General features: G+C 48.5%; 1 long non-coding RNA gene across 7 annotated transcripts in view; it reads right to left on the minus strand.

Moving 5' to 3' along the window:
- Positions 1-902: 902 nt before the first annotated feature.
- Positions 903-21,787, minus strand: part of LOC140655844 (uncharacterized) — a 146,381-nt gene continuing 125,496 nt past the window's right edge. For 3 of the 7 annotated variants that reach the window (XR_012043889.1, XR_012043891.1, XR_012043890.1), the window contains 2 exons: positions 14,542-14,704; positions 9,772-13,158 (listed from right to left, as the gene is read on the minus strand). This is a non-coding gene — a long non-coding RNA (uncharacterized lncRNA). Of the gene's footprint in view, positions 1,218-6,662; positions 6,831-8,750; positions 9,694-9,771; positions 13,159-14,541; positions 14,705-17,791; positions 17,966-20,979; positions 21,141-21,787 lie in introns of those variants that run through there. The other 4 variants (XR_012043893.1, XR_012043892.1, XR_012043888.1 and 1 more) reach the window with 4 other exon arrangements.

Consider the following 21,787-nt stretch of genomic DNA (forward strand, 5'->3'; position numbering starts at 1 on the left):
ATACGCCTAAGAACGTGATTTAAATACACTCGGTTAAGTTAGTACAAATTTTTTTATGGCAAACTTAATTTGCGTGCATCAGCTTAACGTAAGGGATTCCAAAATACTCCATTTAATATCAAGCTGTGTGTGCCGCCCAGGTTTGCAGCAACGTAATTGTAAGATGTAAATAGGTCTTTTGACTTTAGGGTTACTCCTGCCCCTACTGACCTGTAGGACCAGGGGCAAAGCTCCTTTTCCCCTGCCCTTTTTGGGTGGGTTTTAGGAACTGTGCAGCTTGCCTTGTTAAAAATGCCATGTAAAAAATCGTATACATCCTGTTGAGGGACCTGCTGCCTCTGCCATTGGGTTTCCTAACTGCTACGGACGGGGGATTGATGGTCCCTTGCAGCGCTGTCCTCCTCTGATCGGCTCCCTCCCTATGTAGAAACCAAACTGGGAGTACAAACAGATGATGTTATTTAGGAACTGACTCACTTTGCGTGGAAATGATGTCCCGGGATGGCTGTGCTAAAACCCAGGGCTCTCACCGACCCGCAGAGCAGCGACATTTTACACCTCTGTCACCGTTTAGAGCTATTTATAAAACTCAGCCAACATCCCACCGGGGTAGGAAAATGCTATGGGCCTTTTTTCACATTGGGGAATAAAGGCATGGAAGGCAAAAAATATAGGCAAAAAATAAAGGCATGGAAGGCAATAAAGGCAAAAAAGATTCAACTTCAGACATGGAAGCAGAAATGGGGATTTCCTGGATCTCGGACCCAGGCAGGATCCCTGCCCATCCTCAGGCTGCTCCAGAGAGGTTCCGACGCTTGCTTAAAATCCACATCGATCGACCTGTCCAGCATGACCCCAAGACTGACCTCCCTAAATGCAGCTGCTGTTTTTCTTTCCAATATTGTATTTACAAACTGTCATGCAAATTATAATATGTCACAAATGTGCAATTACCAACATTTAAATATATATAAATCTTACATATAGCACTGTTTAAAGTAAGGAGAGGTTATTATTTCAGCAAGCAACATCTTACTGCTTATCCAACACTATATAATCATGGTGCGTGCAATATGGCATGAAGAACAATGGAGCTTTCACGGGACCCAGGGCGGCCGACCATCTCTGTGGGCACAGGTATGCGATGGAGAAGTCCTGATTTCACCCAGAGTGCCATCCGTTTCAGCTCTTGCAACAAGAGGTCATTGTTCCGTGCTCTAACGTGGGCAAGAAAAACAGAGCACTCAATTGTACTTGCCATAATGCACATATAATTTATAGTAATGTTGGCTATTAAAGGATTTCTAGTAATTAACAGCAATGTGCTCTTTCACTGCCTTTTTCCCCCCCCTTTTTTTTTTTTTGCCTCTCATAATAACAAACATTCCTGGGAGATGCTCTGGAACACATCCTATAGGTCTTGGCACAAATGCTGGAGAGAAGCTTTTGAAAGCCTGCCAGTCTTATCTGACATGGATCTCCCAGGTACTATATAAAGCCAAATCCTCTTGGGCCCAGGAGGACCGTGGGTGGCCCGGAGGGCACCGGCACCAACCTCTTCCCCAAGCCGGGGTGGGGGAGAGGGGGGAGAGGGGCCAGCGCTGCCATTGCGTCCACACCAGCACGGTCGGAGGCATCAGCAGAGCCCAAACCTGCAGGTACGGACCGCTGCGCTCTGGGTTTTCAGTAAGGAAAAATCATCTCATAAATTTCTGCTTTTTTTTTTAATCTCTAGTATTTTATACGTTTCTGGTCAAAGAGAAAGATGCAGAGGTTAAAACACAAAATAAATAATTGCCATTTAAATAATGTTTTAGCAGCTCATTTTGTAGATTATTTTAATTCCTTGAAAATGGGGTTGAGACGGGGACCCCGTTGACTCGATGCCGAGGGGCAGCAAAGGCTGGGGGACACACGGCACCCCCGTTTCACCGCCCGGGAACGGGGGCACAGAGCGTATGAGCCCGGCCAGAGAAACCACGACAAAACTGCTGCACCAGAGCGAGGGACTCTGCCAAAAACTAAAATGCCTCATAAAATCAGGCTGGTTTTGCTGGAAGCTGATTTTGAAAGGAACCAGAGAAAAAAAAGTTTTGACAACATCAGAATGTCCCATTTCCTTTGTTTTAATGACATTGCCGTGATTTTCCAGTGCAAACCGACTTTTCACATCACTCTTGCAAATGTTATATTCTGTGCGGTAACACACTGTGATAGGACTTTGGACCATCTTCAAAATGGAGAAAGCTAAAATCAGAACAAGGCATTTTGATAAATCCAAAGTTTTTTAAAAAAAAAAAGTTTGAAGAATTTTCCTTTATGGAGACTTTCACAACCGCTGGACTCCATGCTCCCAGACCTTGGCATCTTGAAACCCTTCGTGCAGAGGATGCGATCTCACCCCGCCACCTCGGCACGTGCCCCATCCCGGCTCCTCCGGGCTCGAGTTGTAGCCGCCCTTTGCCACCGCTCCTGGGACGTACACGAGGGCATGCGTCAGGGGAACGCACGGGTTGTTCCACATCACTGTACGCTGAGTTAAGACCTGGGATTTGCTACCTTCGCGTGTTTTCCAGTCGGCAATAAATGCAGTTTGCAGATGGCTCCAAGATAGCCTGAGGTCATTGGTTTGCACAGACTGCTCTGAACTGTGTGCGTGCAAAAACGGGGCTTAGCTTGAGCGCGGTGGATTCGCCTGCGGAAGCACAGCTCACGTCCCGCCGACCTCGTGCCCCGAAAGCGGGTTTGCATGTCCCACTGCAGCAGAGCTTGCACGCAGAGCCTGCGTGCGCACGGCAGCATCGCACCCAGACCCCGACCCGCTCGAGGCAACCCTGCTGTGTGTGACAATGCCCCGCGGCCACCGCCGGCATGGGCAGACAGGCTGCCCAGCTGCTGGCAGAGGTGGCAGGCACCCACGCGGCTTTTGCCTGCATCCCCACGGGGAGCAGAGCAGCCGCACGTCTTCTCCCAGTGAAGCTGGGACATCGCTGCACGAGCCTCCTCCCTGCCAGGAGATGCCCAAGTCAATGCATTCACATCCTAGCACAGCGATACAGCCGGGAGGGTTTTGCACTGGCAAAATTTGCGCTGGCACCTTTCCTCCAAGTGGGATCAAAGTTTTGCCATCCAGTGACCCCATCCAAATCCCCACGGGATCCAGCGGCACCACGGCAGGTGCTGCATTTGCTGCCCAGGTCCAGCCTGTCCAACGGGCTCAGGGGGTGAATCGGGGCCACAGCAGCCAAATTGCTTAGGGACGAGTTGAAGTTAAATATCCCCCAAAATTTATCCGAATCAGGAAGGGGACGGGGGAAAAAAGGGACCAAATCTGATAGAAATTCGCCAAATACTGCATTTCACCGGACCTGAAATTAATGTTAATGGGTTAATGGAAACTCCACAAGGCAAGAGCTGCTGAGTTTCCAGGCTTTTCAAGGCCCTTCCCACGAGTATCTGCTGTGGGTGGGGACAAGCTGACTCACAGTTTCCAGGGCTGTAGTAACATTTCAACACCCCAGCGCTCCAGCCTTGGGGACTGATGGCAAAGAGCACATTCCCAGCAGAGTGGTTGGGAAGCTTTTTGACAACGTGTTTTCTTGTGTCAGAAAATATCACTTTGGTGAAACCAAAACTTTTTTTTTTTTGGTAGCAAACTACCAGTTTCCACGAAGTGCTGCTTGGAAAGGTTGCCTGGGCTCAAGCCTGCATTTCTAGTCAAACCCACAGAGGTAAAATCATTTCCCAACAGGTCCTCGCTGGTGGGTGATGGCACCCATCCATGGTGGTCCCCACCCCAGGAGAGGCCCCTTGCTTGGAGCAGGGACATGGACTCTCGCATCCCCGGATAAGATCTGGCTCTACGGGCGATTGCAGCCCCATTTCTTTAAATGTCTTCTGGGTGGAGCTGGGTCAATTTGTATAAATAATTAAGCAGTTATTCCGACTTTAACACTGGAGATGAGAGCGCCCATCTGAGATACGGGGTATTAGGTTCAGTTCCCTGGTTTGGGTCAGGATGAACAGGGATTGAACTGTGGTCAGGCCATTTCCATAAATCCAGGATTATCCCCTGTGCTGCTGCTTTCATTTTGTAGGAAAACAAATTCAAGCCATCCCAGTAAAGTCATGCTGCCATCCAAGGAAAGCCCTGGTGTCTCAGGTTTTGTAGGACAGAAAGGCTGCCTTCATCCAAACCTAACGCCAGCCTCCCCAGCAGAGAAAGGTGGTTTTTTCCCCTTAATAAAAGCTGTATTTCCATCTCTCTCAAGCTGCCCCTCTCCCCGAACACGGCCAGAGGGACCTTGTTTAGTCCCACTGCCTTGCGGTGTCATTTCATATTCAGCCAGAGACGAATATTCACCCACTTTCTCCATTTGAAAAATACAGAACAACTAGAAATGTATCCTTGCTATGAAGTTCCGTTATTATATATTCCAGGCAGTGCGAAGTGAAAAGAGAAATTTTGGGGAGCATCGCAGAAGGTGCGTGTCGCTCCCAGGGAGAAGCTGGCTGGGCTGGGCTGGACCGGCGGTGGCTTCGCAGCCTGAAGTCATTCGCTGCCAGGCTCAGTGAGGGCAAAGGATGCTGAAGCAGAAAGAGCTGCAGGGCGCAGCTTCCCACTGGATCCAATCCACGGAGAAGAAACAGCAGCAAAATTCACAGCAACGAACACAGACGATTTCTAAACATTTCAAAACCATTTGCATCTGCTGTTTCTTCTAGGCTAAATTGCAATTTTTCCGATGAGAGAACAAGCCAAAGGGACACCTTGGCTCTTGTGTTTCACCTTGGCACACGGTGAAGCATGAAGAAGGAGTAGCATCTTCCCCAGTCTTTCCCAGTGGTGCTGAAAATCCCGGCCGAGAAGACCACTTCTCTCTGAGCAGGCTCAAGCAGACACCTTCATAAAATCCAGTGTCACCTCAGCAAAGCAGAGCTATTGTACACTGAAAAGGATGAAGAGCTCCACGAAGCGTGCCGAGGCTTCGCTTCGCTGGTGTTATGGGGAAGGCGATCGGTGAGTGCGTGCCACCGGCAGCCGGGCATCCTGGGCTCGCCAGCCCATCACCCGGCTTTCTGCTGGCCGCCTGCGCGTGGCTGCGTCTCAGGCGTGCGGCAGGTCCGACCAGGCAGGCGCAAACCAGCCAGGAAAAAAGGAGAAGCCGTTGGACTTGAACTGAACCCAAGCCAAACTTCTTCTGAGGTTCAGCAAATTTCATGTCAATAACTTTTATTCCTCCTCCAGCAGCCAATACATTTCCTGACCGCGGGCAGCACCAGCAATGCGTGCTGCCATCTCCCACGCAAGCCCGTCCTCTGGCTAACCGGGCAGAGTCTCAAATGGGGCGAGATCCGATCTATCAGCCAATTCCCGCTGCCTAATCAAAGCCAACTCTAAAGCCTCTGGAGTTTTCCTGTATCGCCTCCTTACACTCTCCCTCTTGATCCCATGCAAGCACCGTTAATTTACCTGCACCGTGTTTTTTCTTACAACACTCTGGGGAGGCAAGGAATTGCTGCTGACTTCCTCTTGTACTCATCTGGAGGGCTTGCAGCAGAAAGGATCCCTCCTTGGAGGCACGTCGGTCCCCAGCTCTCATGGAGTCCAGTGGGACGCAGAGATCTAATTACCTTTGCTGGACCGGGGGAAAGTGATTTGCCCAAGGTAATGGGGAGAGTCTGGGCCAGAAAAGGGAACAGAGCTCATGTGAAAGTCAAGCACTAAAAGCCTTCTCTGCCTGAAGAGGACTGTGCTGGGACACAGGAGCTGCTCAGGGTCCCCACCACGCACAGAGCACCTGCGAGCAGCCACGTGCACCCACCAGCCAGGGAGCCCCTGCCTGAAACCGTTCCTTTCTTTTCCATTTTTCCCCAGCTGAGCACACTGGATTCAGACCGACAGCTGCTGAGAACCGCTGCTTGCTCAGGAGGTTGGTATCAGCCAAGAGAACACCACTCCCAGGTTTCGATGGACTTGCCAGTCCTGTGCCCAGTAGCTACGAGTAGGTCTTGTTGGTTGGATGCTCCGTGAAACAGAGCCGATAGCCCCAGTTTGGCCCCTGGTGTCAGCATCCAAATGGCCCATGGGGACAGAACTGTCCTCTGAGGAGGTTCCCCAGCTGTCGTGCCCCAAACCTGCTCTGACCCTGAGCTTTTCTCCAGGATGACCAAGGGCAGAAGTTCCTAAACTGCTGTACACACCCAACAAGCACTGTGGGACCTACTAACAAAACACAGGTGTTACTTCTTCTTAGAGAAGATGAGGGGCTTAGATCACAGCTCTTCTGAATGTGGGTTTCCGAGGACTTCTCGGGGTTGGAAAGCAAAGCTACAATTCCTCAAAGCAACAGGATCTTGTGGCCCTACCTCCACTTTACAGATTCACTAGATGGCCGCAGGACGTGGATCTCCTGACCACAGTGCGGCACAGGAGTGAACGACAGGCACCGTTACTCCTCTGTGCTCTGGAACGAAGCTGCTGATCCAGGAGAAGGTCTACCTGCCATCAAACCTTTCAGTGTCTTTCCTGATGCCATTGACAGCGATTTTCTATGTCCTTTTGAACTGATGGTCTCATAAAATGAGGCATGTGGGTGGAGGGGATGAAGACGGTGACTCCTGAGCCTTAATCTAGTGCTTTATCCAGGAGGACATCCTACCTCGTGGTCAGTTATGAGCAACCACCCTCCAATGGATCCTGCAGCAGTGTGAGCACAGCGGTCGGCTCCCAGGACTCACACGGGGAGGTACCAGTGCAAGATGGAGAAGTGGATGGGGAGGAGAAGTCACATTCAGCCAGTCCAAGGATGGTGCAGCCTCTGAGAATCCTGCAGGAGAGAGATGGACGTGCTGAGTCCAGCCATCCGTCTGCATGAGAGCAGTTTGGGGATTTCTAGGCCCACAGAAACTCATAGCATCTACCTCAGCCTCGTTCTTTACTTCCCCAGTTGCAGGTGGAACAGCAGGGCTAGCCATTAAACTCCTCCTGTCCTGGGCTGGCTATAGAGTCTGGCTGTATCACGTAAAACAGATGCTCTGTTCAAATAGGAGGAGAATTACAACGGCCCGCGTCCACCAGAGGATACATCTAAAAACCACACCACCCATAACAAACACACAGGAGTTTGTCCTTTTTATCAGCATTTATTCAGCAGCCCGTGGAGACAGTCTGCCTTTCTGGAGCCTTTTCCAGGCAGATAACACCCAGTTCTGAAACTGCCCTTTACTTTTTTTTGGCTTGGCTTTGGTGAATTGTCATTTTTGAGCTGGAAAGGGTCTATCCAAGGAAGAAAAACAGTCCAGCGCTGCATGCTGCCACCATGCTGATCTAGCAACAAACTGCACAATATGCCAAGCCCAGTGCCTTTAAAAAAAAAAAAAAATCTACCCCTATCCATATTTACCCATACAATTTGCAAACACAAACCTGGAAGTTCCCTGGGAGGGCAGGATTAAAAAAAAGGATTATTCTATTTGGAGCTGGTCCAGAGAGCAGAGGGAGTATACGTATATGTCAAAAATGGAATTTAATTGAGGTTTGCTGTGTCCAGTGGTGCTCTCCTAGAAGCAGGAGCTAAAAACACGGTGGGGCTGGACGAGAAGGAAGCATAGGTTGACGAAGACATCAAAGCAGATCTGAGAAAGGTCAGATATAAATGGCAACCTGTCCGTTTATGCAATAGTTTGCTCTTCTATTTACGATGGTATTTTCTGGGAAGAGCTGGTCAGAGCCAACTAGGGCAGGCTTATAAAAAGATAATTTTTCTCCCTTAGAAAACACAAAGACAGACAGACGGGGCTGCTGGCTTTTCTCCCTTCCCAAGATCTGCTGCCCTGGGCAATTTGTTCTGTTGCAGCAGCTCTTTGCTGAAGTGACTGGCGTCTGGTCCGCTTCAGAGCCGACGCCAGTCACTCCAGTAAAGAGCTGCTTACCACATCTTTGGTAAATATTTTCTGCAGCGGTGCAGTAGCGTCTTAAAGAGCAGCACTGTTATTTCGTAGGCATCTCCAATAATAACTCAGAGAGAAGCAGCCACAAGACATTAGCAAAGGCTGCTGCCACTGACCAAAACTTTAGAGAAGCAGGAACAGAGTGGGAAGAGAATAGAAATAGTGCCTGAGTCATTGGCCGGAGAGGCTGAATGCAGCAAGGGAAAAAAAAAAAGGCAGGCTTCAAAAGCTGGTGCCGGGACACGTCTGTGGGACCAGCACACACTGGTCTGATGCTTCCCAAAATTTCTTGCAACCTCAAAATGGGAATATGAAAATCATTATGGGAAAAAGAGAATATTGTCTTCTCTGTTTTGAGCCTGGACCAAAGGTAGCCAGAGGCAATTGTTGCTAAAGTACCAAAACGACATCTCTTTTTGTGTCGAAACTGTATTTTGAGTATCTCTGCTGGCAGCTGGCTGCGGGATCTCCAGGGCTTGCTCATGCAGAAGTATGTGAAAATATAAAGCAGGATTAGGGAGGAAAGGAGCTGACCCTAAAGTCATTGGTGCCGCTGGGTGTTACTGAGAGCCAATTGCCCTTAAATATACACCAGGACACAGAAGTATACAGTTTGACCCAGCAGTAGCACAGTTGCGTCTTAGACACCCAGCACACGGAGCAGGCTTTGCTGAAAAAGGAGATGGTGGTTGGAAGCCAGTCGGGTCTCCGGGGGATCTTCTCCATCCCATTGCCACACCATGGAATGAGAAAACCCCTTTCTGAGCAGGCACCCCGCGGGGTCGGTCCTACTGTACCTTCAGCTGTGCTGAGAAACCGTCTCTGTCCAGGAAACCTCTGGCTCCAACATCTCAGGCTGTTGCGAGATGATCAGAAGCAGCAGCTTCTTCCCTAGGGCGTCTTGGGTGCCAGCAGCACGTCTCCCTGCTGGGCAGCCGTCCCGGCCACCAGCACGGCCGCACGTGGGCACGGACCCGTTGGTTTGTGCCTGGATGAAACACCAACCAAGTCAGGCAGCCCTGGAGGTGCAGGTCTCCTCCGCAGACCCCTTATCATCCTTTTGGAGCCACGACCAGGGTTTTCCATAGTCCGGCATGCATTTATGACACTGGTATTTTGGTGCCAGCCGTCTCTAGCAGCCAAGCCCTCGGAGGGTGTCAACTGGCGTAGCTCCTATCACCTTCAGTGGACAGGTTCCAGCCAAAATCTGACCATTTATTTACCTTCTTACGCAGGCGATTACCTGGGACCATGCCTGACCGCACAGCCTGACCCTGCACGCTGGCTCTTACCCACCCTACCCAAAGTCCAGCCTGAGCTACAGCCGACCTGGCACAGGGATGCGAAACTGTCCTGAAATGGCAGAAAGCTTCCCATGGCCCGTCAGGCTATTCCGGCATAATCTGGGATGAGAACTAGAGGGTGGAGCACTGACCAGAGCAGATATCTGGTGACAATATCTGATAGAAAAGATTTTATATAAGGGGAGTGGTTTTTAGCTCTCAGCCTCTTTTTATTCGGCTAGTGAGTGAATAATGATTAATGCACGGTGATCAGATGTGGTGAACCGAGACCAAAAAAGCAACGAGAGAGTGGAGAAGAGCTCGGCTGAGGGCTCAGGCGCCGGATCTGACGGAACCGAGTCCCAGCAATTCTTGTCCCGCTTCTCATGGGACCGGCTCTCTCTTCACTGAGCTTCATCCAGCCCTGTGGGAGGGGACAGCAGCTGGTCCACAACAGCTAAAGACGAGTCATTTGGGAGGAAAGACAATAAATTGCATTGCATTAAAAAAAATAATCCCCAAAGTCAGGTTAGGACATCATTTTTGTCTCAGCTGCAAGATCTGCCAACACCTCCCGAAGCCACCTCCAACCGAGGACCGCTGCCACCCCTGCTCCCGCGTCCCCTCGCTGTGACACCGGTCAGTGTTTGTGACAATGACCCACGGGATCACCAGTGCCTCGCACCGAGGACCAGCACGCTGCCAAAGGCAGGCCCGCGGTCCCTCTGCTCTCGATGCAAACGTTAAACGCACAGGATGAAAGAATGACATCAACCATCCCAACACAAGCTATTTATATCGTCATTAGCCAAACAACAAACGTTTCTCTCAGAGTCGTAAAGCAAGGGTGGCATTTTTATTAGCTGAGGTTTCCTCCTTTCTTTTTTTTTCCCCCTCCTTTTTTATGGCCTTATCCACAAATACTGAGAGCCAGAGGGAATTATTTGTTACTTACATTAAAGCAAGAAGCCATCAGACCACAGCACTACAACCACTCCCCATATCATTATTTTCTTCTTTTGGATTTATATGAACCTCATTATTAAACCTTAGCTAATGCAGACATCCTAACAATGCACTGAGTGCTAATAACTGCTAAGCAGCATTATTAATTATTGTAATTACAGCATTTAAAATATATTTTGATTATATTAAAGAGAATACTTTCCTACTTTTCCAACCAAAAAAATCCACAAATGTAGCTTATTAACACTAATTCTATTCTTATTGGTAAAACTATTGTTAGATTTCAAAGGCAGCTAGTCCGGGCCCTAAAAAAATATATCACGCTGGGATGGCGTGGCATGTTCTCAAACTCTGGTGTCGCTTAGCTGGGGTGGGGGCTGGAGGGAGCTCGGCAAGATGTGTTAGCGGGGACTCAGATGAGGAATTCAGCCCTTGAAGTCCGACAGCACCCAGCGCCGGTGGCCTTTGGGAGAGGTATAAATACATACATTGCCCTTACAGCTTACATCCCTCCTGACATCCCCCCTAAAGCTGATTTCAGCAGATGCTGGCGGGCTCCATACAGGCTTGGGGGAACCAGGATCACCCCGTCCAACAGGTGTTTATGCGCAGTAGGTGGGACCGGGACCGGTGGGAAGCACCTATAGGCACACCTATGGCGAATTATAGAGCTACTGTTATGGGTACAATACGGGGCGGCGATCCTGCGACAGGCACTCTTGTCGTTAACCCTTGCTTTTAACGTCCAGTGGAATTATTCACGCTGAACCCAGACACACAAATGGCCATATAAACACACAGCCGCCCTTTTAATTAAAGATGTGCTGAGATAAAACGCTGCAGAAAACAATTTTAAACAATTAAAAATAATATTAGAGGTGTTTGTCTACTCAATCTGCATGTGTCCTGAGCAGCTCGGGTCGGCTGGCTGTATTTTTACCATCGACAGGAGTACTTGCAGCGATCCCCCTCCGCTCCGCTGGCAGGCTGAACACGCATCCAGCCGTTTCTTTGCTCCAAAGAGTTAAGATTTCACTTGTCAGGCTGTTTTTGTTTCTATTCACATGTCAGTGCCTGTCATTTATTTAGTCAATGGGACAAGTCCAAGGGATGGAGACAGACTGGGTTAGTCATTCTGACCGCGGGTCGCCAGTCACTGCAAACTGCTTGAGGTCATTTCCAAAAGTGCGACTAACAATGAGAGGGAAGCTGGGCCCGGGAGACCTGCAGGAAACGGCGCGGAGATTAAAGACAGAGATAGTCCTTTGCAAAAGTACACTGGAGGAATGTTCCCTATGTTCTGTCAACAGAGTTTCTTCCTCGCTCAAGACTGTCTATTTTAAGTCTGAGCTCGCACCAAAAATGGAAATCCTTGCTCAATGGCTATCAGTGGATCTTGGGTTTCTGGGGCTGCAGCAGCCGAGGAAACGAACCCTCCAGCTCGGCCTTTGTTGCCGGAGCCGCTTGAAACAATTCCTCCTTGTGGCAGCTCTCCACCGGGTTTGCTCCTTTGCCTGGTTAAAGCACAGGGTGTAAAACCTGGCTGGAGCCCGCGGTACCGCCCGGCGCTGCCTGCGAGCATCGTCCCCACCGGCGTACCCCCAGCGTACCCCCGGCACTGCCGTGGCACTCGCCGGCACTGCCCTGGGCACGGCTGTGCCCTGCTCTGGGGATGGCATCTCAGCCCACGCAGGGCAGCAGAAGCGGAGCAGGGCTGCGAGGGCCACAGTTCAGGCTCGATCCGCACGTCCAGGACGCTCTCCTGCTTTGAGGAAGGGAATGGAAAAGAAGCGTTGAAACGCAACCCTAAATATTTGCTGCAGCATCTTGGGCTGAAATCAAGCCCCATGACTGCAGATTTGGGGGAACGGGAAATTCCTCTGGCAGCCATCTGAGCGTCAATATAGGGCTGAAATACAAGAGCAGTTTTAGGTGCAGAGATGCACATTTTGCTTTTTAAGCATCTCTTTTTAAGTAAGAGCAGCTTACTTAAAGCTGCTCTTACTTAACACATAAGGTACCTCTGGGTGTTTTGGAAAACATTAATAACAACCACATGATTGGTGTAAAACACTGATTTTCCATCCAGACACACTATTGTTTTCAGATAAACACATTCCATCAAGCTTTTTTGTATCCGAACTTTCTACATGGGGCTTCTGCGTCTCAGGCAGATGGGAACGGGGGTTTGACAACAATAGCGGTGGCCCAGGAGGAGCCACCGGTGCCCGCTGGCTTGGGAATCAGTGACATGGGCTAAACCTGCCCTCTGGTGCGGGTGCAGTCGCCGGTGATGTGGGACAGGGGTTGGAGGTAAGGAAGGGACAGGAAGAAATGCTGCACAGTGGATTTGAGCTGCTTTGGCGAGATAGGGAAAGGCAGAAAATGCATTTCTTCGAATACAAACATCCATCACGGACACACACGAGAGTATCCAAATTCCTCAGTGTTATATTTATGAAGCCATTCGGAGACATGATGCAGGCCAGTTCCTGTAGATTTTTCCATGTGTTGTTAAAGATTCAAACTACAGAGTAATTTTCAGCCTTTGAAGACATTGGTCTTGGTATTGCAGAGCCCGGAGGCTGCTCCAGGCAGGGTCTGTCTGCGCTGCAGACGGGAGATAACGCAGAGCCACCACCAGCGCTGAGCAAGCTTAGGAGTCAGGAACGGGCCAGGAATGACGGCGCGGCGGCACTGGGGGGAATTTACTCTGCTTGCAGATAAGGAAAGCATCCTGCTTTAAGCATGGGGTAAACAACTTTTAATACACAAGCTAGTTATCTGGAGAGTCCCACGGGAGGAAGCGTATCTGGTGCGAGGCTCCGCAGGCACATCTGCGCTGTGTGGCACAGCACGGTGCGGGGACGGTGACCCAGCCCCGGCGCCCAGGCGGTTTTGGGGAGCCCGGCTGCTCATGGAGGCTCACTGGGATCGGGGTCAAGGCTCCACCAACCTGCGAAAGGGAATCGAGATAGCTGGGTTTGTCTCCGGGAGGAGGACCGGGGCTCCCGGTCCGTTGGTGGCCTCATGGTTGCACATGCAGGACTTGGGCCATCCAAGTTAGAAATCACAAAACAGCTGGGCAAAATCAGAAAGACTCTAAAAAGAGACTTAAAAACTCTTTTTCAGCACAAAACTGCCAACGCCAATCATTTTTTCCCACTAATTACACAGAATGCCCTACCAAACTAAATTCAGGTGTGTTTGCATTGATAAGGCCATGAAAACACTCACAAGCTGGAGAAGCCAAGTTGTTTCATTGCAGCATGATAACATTTGGGAGAAGTGACGAGATCACGGCCACTCCCTGGTGCTCCCCGCGTAGCTGCAGGGTTCATCTCTCGCTGCAGAGCCCAGGGCTGAAACCTCGATGAGAATCACTCCCGGTGGCACTCGGGGAACGTGGGCATAAGCACGGCCCTTCGCCTTATCGCCGAGAGGCGACGGAGTCAGGAGAGGCAATGGAGGGAGCAGGAAGATCTGATCTCAAGTGCAGAGCCTGATTTACGGCTGAGGCCTCGGGCAAATCACTTACTGGATTTGCGGTTTCATTTCCTCATCTCTAGAATCTCTTTCACGGGTGATGTGTGAGGGGGAATTAACATTCAAACTTTGTTTTTAATAAATATTTAAAGATTCGTCTTGTGTTTTATGACTATTTCTGAATGATCTTTCTGCCCTTGCATAAGGGTCTTTCCCTGCCAGCTCTTTAATCTGAGCTCCTCTCCCTGGAGCGGGTGTGATGCCTCTGCTGCAGATTTGTGCTTTCATTGAGTAACAATTAAGCTGCCTCAGTTAAATGTAAAGGCATGTGAAGAAAGGTTTGTGCTGCCAGTTGTGCACCGCGCTGCACTGGACGTCAGCAGGACACATCAAACAAAAGAGTTCCTCTGCATAAAATAAACCAAAGCAGCGTCCAGCACACGCCGATGAGCCATTAGCAAGCTCTGAGTGACCCCCAGTACTCCAAAATTCTTCATTTATGTGTGAAGCATCAGTGAAAACTCTGTTTTCACCAGCCCAGCATGATTTGGAAGTGAAAGCGTGGGCTTGAAGCTACTCTGTGCTGAGGCCAGTGGAAATTCAGTGTGGGTTTGACCCAAGGACTATGCACACTTTAGTCTCTGCCTGTTTATTGTTAAACTCATTAAAAACATCAGGGTTTTTGCATCTTAAAAGTCTTTTCTAACTTCATAAAATATGTGAATGCTTAAGAAAGAATCTGTGTGCAACAGTATAAATAGTGACTAACAAGTAGGAATTTTGTGGTGTTCAAAGGGAGCAGAAGAAGCTGGCAAGCCTGTGGTATAATGAGTTAATTTGCCTTGCAGCCTACCTGGTGCCCAGCGCCAGCTCGCCCTCCCTCAGATGTCGCTGGTGATGGGTCATGCGCTCCTCCACCCAGATGAGTGATTTCAAGTTCAAGATCCAAAATTAGCCGTCTCAGACATGTGCCAGCCCAAGCTTGGTCACCTCCTTATAGTATGGATGCTGAATTGCTATTAGAAGAAAATTGAAAGCACTTCAAAATGAAGCATTTTGACACTTTGAGTTGAAATCATCTCCATTTCTAAATGACATTGCATTCTATTTTTAAAATGCTACAAAGTTTTGAGAGCAAATCCAGTCATGCATTCAACCAAACCAACATTTTTGTTCACATCCTCATTTCCCAGAAAAATTGTAAACCATTTGTTTTATTCAGAACGAGAACAAACCTTTTCCCCAAAATTTTGCAACTGCCAATAATCCATTTTTATCCCCGATTTAATGTTGTTATAACACTTCCTTACTGGAACTGCTGGAACTTGAAGTTGTCGTTAAGTGGATACCTTGCACTGTCACTAAAATTCATGCCATTTTGTAATCCTGTAATTCCCAAAAGTCGTCTCAGGCTTCAGCGCTCCTGTCCGAGGGATGTTTACGGCTTATTCTTCCTCCGTAGGCAAAATCAACCCAAGAGCTAAAACTGATGAAAGGCACATTGCTGTCTGTCATAAGGGGCATATGTTGAAATATGGCAGTGAAAAAAGCCAGCAATGCTCAAACCGCTGCAGAATCCCAGTGGAACGAGGCATGTGAAGAATATTTTATATTTAGTCAGGGGAGGGGAAAGGCAGGAGCCGGATGATGTTGGGTTTTTCATGATGAAGAACATTTCTAGAGAGAGGTCCCTGCCATGGGAAAAGTTCCACGCTTTATTTTTCTAATGAACAACTGTCTCCAGTGTTTCACAACACCAGGTTGCTTACTACGGAGAGCTGGAGCAAACCTACTTTCTCTCTCCGTGTCCTTTTCAGCCCACATAGCGTTATTAGCCAGGATGGGAAGAAGACTTGGAAGTCATAATCAAAAAAACACAACATCAGTTGCAAAAAGAAACAACATCATCCTCCCGGGCTCCCTTGAGCCAAGAGGCTTCCTTTAATCTTCGCAGCCCCTGGAAAAACAGCCGTCTCTCTGCCTGTTCCTCGACTGTTGTCTTCAGCTGGGTCTTCTGTATCTCCTCTGCTGTCCTGATGCACTTTCTCCCTGGGTCTGCAAACACCCGGCCGCTACCCGTGTGTAAGGTGAGGAACCAGCAGTGCTGATTACGGATGGAAACCAATGGCAGAGGGCTGAAAAAAGAGTGAACTGGTTCCCAAAGAGAGGAACCACACAAAACCTCAGGTTTAAGAGACACTTAAAAACTGCACTGCACTTTTGTAGATGGAGCGAGTCTCACCGTCCAGCATACACCTTGTGAACGATGATGGGAATTCACGTATCCTGCTGCCTTCCAAGGGTACGAGCACTTGGATCCCATCAAATAACAGACTGTGCTGCTGCCTGTGAAGTTCCCCCCTTTGATTCTCTTGGTGAATGCTTAAGCCAGTGACTTGGCCAGGAACAGACTCATTTTCAAAAGAGGCAGTCACATTTCATTCCTGAATGCTCTCTCTATGTCCCTCCCGCCGCAGAGCGTCTCTGTGCTGGACCACATCGCACTCCTCCTGCAATGGCTGCTCTGTCTTAGGTCTCCTCTGCTTCACGTGAGAAGGTGGAACAATGCTGCTTTCTGAGCACCCCTCCAGAACGGAGGAGTTGGACATTGTTTTCTTTTCCTGTTTTGTTTTGCACGGAATAACTCCCCTCTACGGAGTCACTTCGGCTCCAGAAACAGACTATTAATAAACTTAACTGCTTTGGATAGTCCAAGCCAAATGCTGGCCTTAGAGGGGGGAAAAAAAAAAGAATCTACAATTGCATAGAGCCTTTTCATCCCCGAGAGCCTTCCAAAGCACATGTAGTGATTATCCACCGCTGAAACACCACCACCTCTGCGGTGGCACAGAGGAGCTGTTTCACACAACAGTCCAGTCTGCCCGTCCGGGCGCTTGGTTGAATGGAGGTCTGTATGCACAGCAGATGCTTTCTCTAAGTTGGATGCTGTTTGGTGGCTTTCATCAGCTTGCTTTTGGTCTACAAATAAATGGTCATATCAAAGGGGACAAGGGGTGGCCCTGTGGTTAAGGCACAGAGCTGGAAGTCAGGAGTCTCGGCAGGAGGTTGAGACAGTCCTTTGGTATCAACATTTTCTCTGCTGGCCCCATCAGGTTCTGCAGAACATAAGCTTTAGGTTTTAAAGAGACAAACAGTTCAGTTTTTTGGGAGTCTAAGGTCCAATTCAAGCAGCCAATGTGGATGAAAGCACAGTTGTACCCTGTGCTGCCCGTTCACCTTTAAGTCTTACTCCAGGCACAGGATCAGACTCTCAGGCTGAAGCCACTTCTGATATGACCGAGGGTGTCCAGCAGCAGGCAACATACAGCGATCAGAGGAAGGGGCTGAGAGCTACTGTGGTAGTGGGTGAGATGATATTGAGACTATATGAAGGCAAGTACAACATCCAACCTACAGACAGGACCAGAGCTCCCAAGGAAACAGAAAAGGAAGAAGACTGTGTGCCAGATCTTGCTCCAAGTGATACCTGAAGCCAATGGAGTTGCTCTGGATCTGTGCTAGAGAAGCCAAACCCAGAATCTAGCACCAATTTCAGAATGGGATGCATGCAAAAACAACACACAGTTGTAAGACCAAGAGAAAAGGTTGAACACGTGAGTACACGTGCCATTCTGGTATGGATCTCTGAAAGAACAGAGGGGTTTAGTCCTTTTCCTTTTTAAAACTTACAAAATTAATAGACATCTTGGTGAAACAAGAAACGGCGCAAACCAAGTGTTCATCTCTAAGCACTCACAAACCATAAAACAGCACCTGCCCCCCTCTCCACCTCCCAAACCAGACCTGAGCCTAAAAATTGGTAATTTTTAAAACAACACGTCTTTCATTCAAAATCCCCAAATAACTACAGGTTTCAATTTATTCTAGTATCTCCACCATCAAGAAAGCATAGCAGCTTCATTTCGATATAATAACTGCCTCTCCTTGGCGTTAACCCCCCTCCAGCCAACACTGTGGTAGGTCACCTCTATTGTCTTCCCTATTCTTAAATGAAATCATTGTTTGCCCACAGATCAGGGCTGGTACCTTCACCATGATCATTTGTACTTGCCCTTGGCCTTCAGAACATACTGTTCACGTACTTCAGCTGACAGACTGGGAAAGCGTTCCCCTTGCTCACCGCAGAGCAAGGCTTTGCCTCTTCCACCAGGTTCATGTGACTGATCTGTAGGAACTTGCTTTGGCACCATCAGATTAGTTGCTGTTAACATCACTTATCCTGTTGAAGTTTCTTCCCAGTGAGCAATGAAACATACCTAATCCAGGCAGATTAAAGAGAAACACATTTCATCATCTATCCCTCAGCTTCAAGCACTCCATTAGAAGGTGAAAGGTGTTTGGTTTTATGAATTGCTCATAGCTCCATCAGACTGAAGCAACAGTCGGCATCCGTGATAGAGACACAGACTGACGTATTTCAGATATATGGGGATGTTTAGCTGTGAAAACGATTTTCACGGTGCTTTGCCTCAAACTACTGCAGATGCTTTGTACCCTGTAACAGCACCCAGCCCTAAGCGGCTCTGCTTTCAGCACATGCTGTCCATGTCCTGCTCAGCTGCTGGGTCAGCCAGCCCCACTGCTGCTGCTCCAGCCTCCTCCCAAGCCCTTCTCCGGGCTCGGTTTGGGAGATCAGGAGATAATACTTTACATGGCCTTATCCAATATACACCACTTCCCATGTTTTAACCTGGTCTTCTAAGAAAACAAAAGCTTACGTAGTCGTTCTCAGTGGATGTGTGCCTACGTGCACATGTTCCCCACAACCGTGGCAGGGACTTTTAAAGTCATGGGTCAGTCACCATCTAATTTAACGGCAGCGTGGCAGGCTCAGCTGTACCACATGTAATGGGCTCCGTGAACATTGCAGCCGGGAGGAGGACAGCCTCTGAGCACCGCTGCTGGGGAAAGACCAAACTACGAGCTCAGAAGATGCGACACCAAAGAATCCACTGGCAGGATGGAAATACTATGCCAGAAAAAGCTTGAATTGGAGGCTGCACTTTCTTTGTTACCAGAAATCCAATCACAAGGCAAAAATATGGAGGAAACCAGAGCTTCATTATCTCTGCTGCTCATGGAGCAAACTATTTTTATTATCATAATAAACAAAAAAACACTCTACCTCCAGAGGCATGGAGGAGTACCAATGGCTTTCTAAAAGGTGGAAAATGGAAAAAAAAACCTTTTCTCTGGAAAAGGTGGTGACCACTGACCCTACATAAAACATAACAGTCTCCCTCAAGCCTTGACCTCTCCCCAGTGTTTCCCATATCCCTTGTTTCGTCCGACCCCCGGACTGCGCGCTCCTGGAGCAGGGGCTCTCGTGTGCCTGCCTGTGGCACCACCAGCTTCTGAGCTCCAGGAGGACCCTGCCAGGACTACGGTCTAAATCATAAATAGTCTCAGTGAAGTCCCCGCTTTTCTGAGACATGGTTGGCCACAACGAAGCAAGAACAGAGTCAGCAAAGACTGCCTGCACCCTCCGATACAAAACAGAGCCAGTGCTGCTCTGCTCTGTGATGATACAGTGTGAACCAATTTAGATTCAAACCAAGCTTTTCACTTTCCACCAAAATAAGCATATTATGGAATTGCTATCCTCCCCAAACCACAGGGTTGTTTTAATGACCTTCCATTTAAGCATTAAGGAGTGAAATGTCTAATCCTGTCGAGTGTGTAAGAATGTGACTCATTCCTTTAACGCTGTGAACTACCTCCTTTTTGGCAGCTGCTCCGTACGGCAACTAGTGCAGTATTCAAAATGGCAGGGTTTGAATCTGCTAAATGAAAATGATAAATAAATTCGAACTGCAGGTAATACCTAATATAACGTGTGTGTGCAATAATATTATTCTAGTTGCCAAGCGACTAACAGGAGGTACAGTGAAAGAGATAAAACCTCCTGAATACAGATATGCACTTCATTCGCTTCATAAGGGACCCTGCTCGTGCTGGGTTTATCAGATCTTGCCTAATGGTTAGCACCAAGATCTGCTCTGTCTGAATAAAAAGAAAAAGGGGATGAATGGTTTACAGTAAATCAGGGCTGGATTCAAAACCCATCGAAATCCCTGAGAGTCCTGCCACTGGTAGCTCTGAGCTTTCCGCCAGGCTGGAAACAGACAACGTGATGGGAGAAAACGTAACGCCGTGGCTGTGGTCACCTCCCACGTGGATGGGTTCTGGTGCCGCAAATGGTGATGGTCTTGCAGTCAGCTCCTTAAACTCTTCCTGTGATATAAGCGGCAAGCAAACAAACAGAAACAACCCATGGCTGTGCACCTATGTATGTGTTTAACTGCATCCGTTGTTCATATAACCACTTGTTTGTGCACATCTATGCACGTTGCAAGATGCTACTTGGGCAATTAACGGGGTAAGCTAGCCCCTAATGGGTTTTCATAAGCAGAACCCAGACCACTGAGTGCTCTCTTGCAATTCTCCAAGCAACAGAGCTGCTGCCTTAGTCTTCCAATTGAAAAGGGATAATTGCATTATCAGTGAGAGCTCTCAAGATCTCCCAGGAGATGTTCTGGAGCTAGCAGGATCAGGTCCTAAGCATGCATGATTCACTGAAATAAACAGTGGTCTGCATGTTTAAACTTGTTTCAAATTTGCTCCCAGAAATGAATGGCCCACACTCTACTTCATCAGCATGGGACAGGATGTCCATAACATATAGGTCCGATGGGACAGCTTTCTCTGGTAAGCATGTGTCACCTTGCTTCTTTCAGGTGTGAAAATGAAAGTTGAAATTCTAAAGTTGCTTCTAAAACCTGGCCTAATACATGCAGAAATACAGGCTCCCAGCAGGCACGCAAGAAGTGCATTTTTATTTCTTTTTCCTTTCTGGGCACTCTTTTGGCTCTTCTCCTCTGGCTGGAGGAGGTGACGCACCAGACCCAGACAGCCATGCATTGGATGTTAGAGCTAGTGCCATCCAACAGCCCCCCAAAATGATGCTCGTTTCTTTTTTATATTAAGCAATGCATTGCACCTGCTACCTATTCACATAGCTATTCTGCACAAGCTAGTCATATAGCTTGTTAAATTGTCAAGCTAAAAGAAATCAGGAACAAACTTCATGTGAAATCTGACAGTTATCTCGCTGCAAAATTACTGGCGTACCGTTACTCCATGGAAAATAAAATAAAAACAAGTACAAGACAGTTTTAAAAAGAGACAGAGGAAGAAAAGCACATAGCAAGAGAAGAACAAAACAAGCACCAAATAAATGCAGTGCAATGAGCCGAGGCATTATATTTACCAAGTGCAATGTTTGCTGCAAATGTCACCCCTATTTTTCTTCCCGTTTGCAGATCTGTTCAGTTAAACTGAGTTTCACATCTACTACTTGCATGTCCAACTGTGTGGCTTGTCTGAACTTCCAGCCGAGAGGCTGGGCTTGCAGTGGGACCTCCCAGCAGACCGACGGGGAATCGCTCGCAGCCGTGCCCTGGGTGCCTGCAGCAAATAGCTGCCAATAAAGGCCTGACTCCTGGACTCAGGGATTTAAGGTTAAGGATTTTCAGTAGGAGGCTCTTCTGTGCCGACACTTATGAATGTTCAAGGCTCTGTAGACAATGATATGGTGGAGGGTCTAGAGTACAGGTCTGATGGGGAGCGGCGGAGGGAACTGGGGTTGTTTAGCCTGGAGAAAAGGAGGCTGAGGGGAGACCTCACCCCTCTCTACAACTGCCTGAAAGGAGGGTGTAGCGAGGTGGGGGTCGGTCTCTTCTCCCAAGTAACAAGCGATAGAACAAGAGGAAATGGCCTCAAGTTGTGCCAGGGGAGGTTTAGATTGGATATTAGGAAAAATTTCTTCACCGAAAGGGTTATCAAGCATTGGAACAGGCTGCCCAGGGAAGTGGTTGAGTCACCATCCCTGGAGGTGTTTAAAAGCCGTGTAGATGTGGTGCTTAGGGACATGGTGTAGTGGTGGACTTGGCAGCGCTAGGTTAACGGTTGGACTTAATGATCTTAAAGGTTTTTTCCAACCTAAACAATTCTGTGATTCTATGATTCTATATCAGTCCTGGCCATCACTCAAATACTTGCAAACAATGACTAACATG

This window comes from Ciconia boyciana, chromosome 8 (assembly GCF_034638445.1).
Source record: "Ciconia boyciana chromosome 8, ASM3463844v1, whole genome shotgun sequence".
Lineage (NCBI taxonomy): Eukaryota > Metazoa > Chordata > Aves > Ciconiiformes > Ciconiidae > Ciconia > Ciconia boyciana.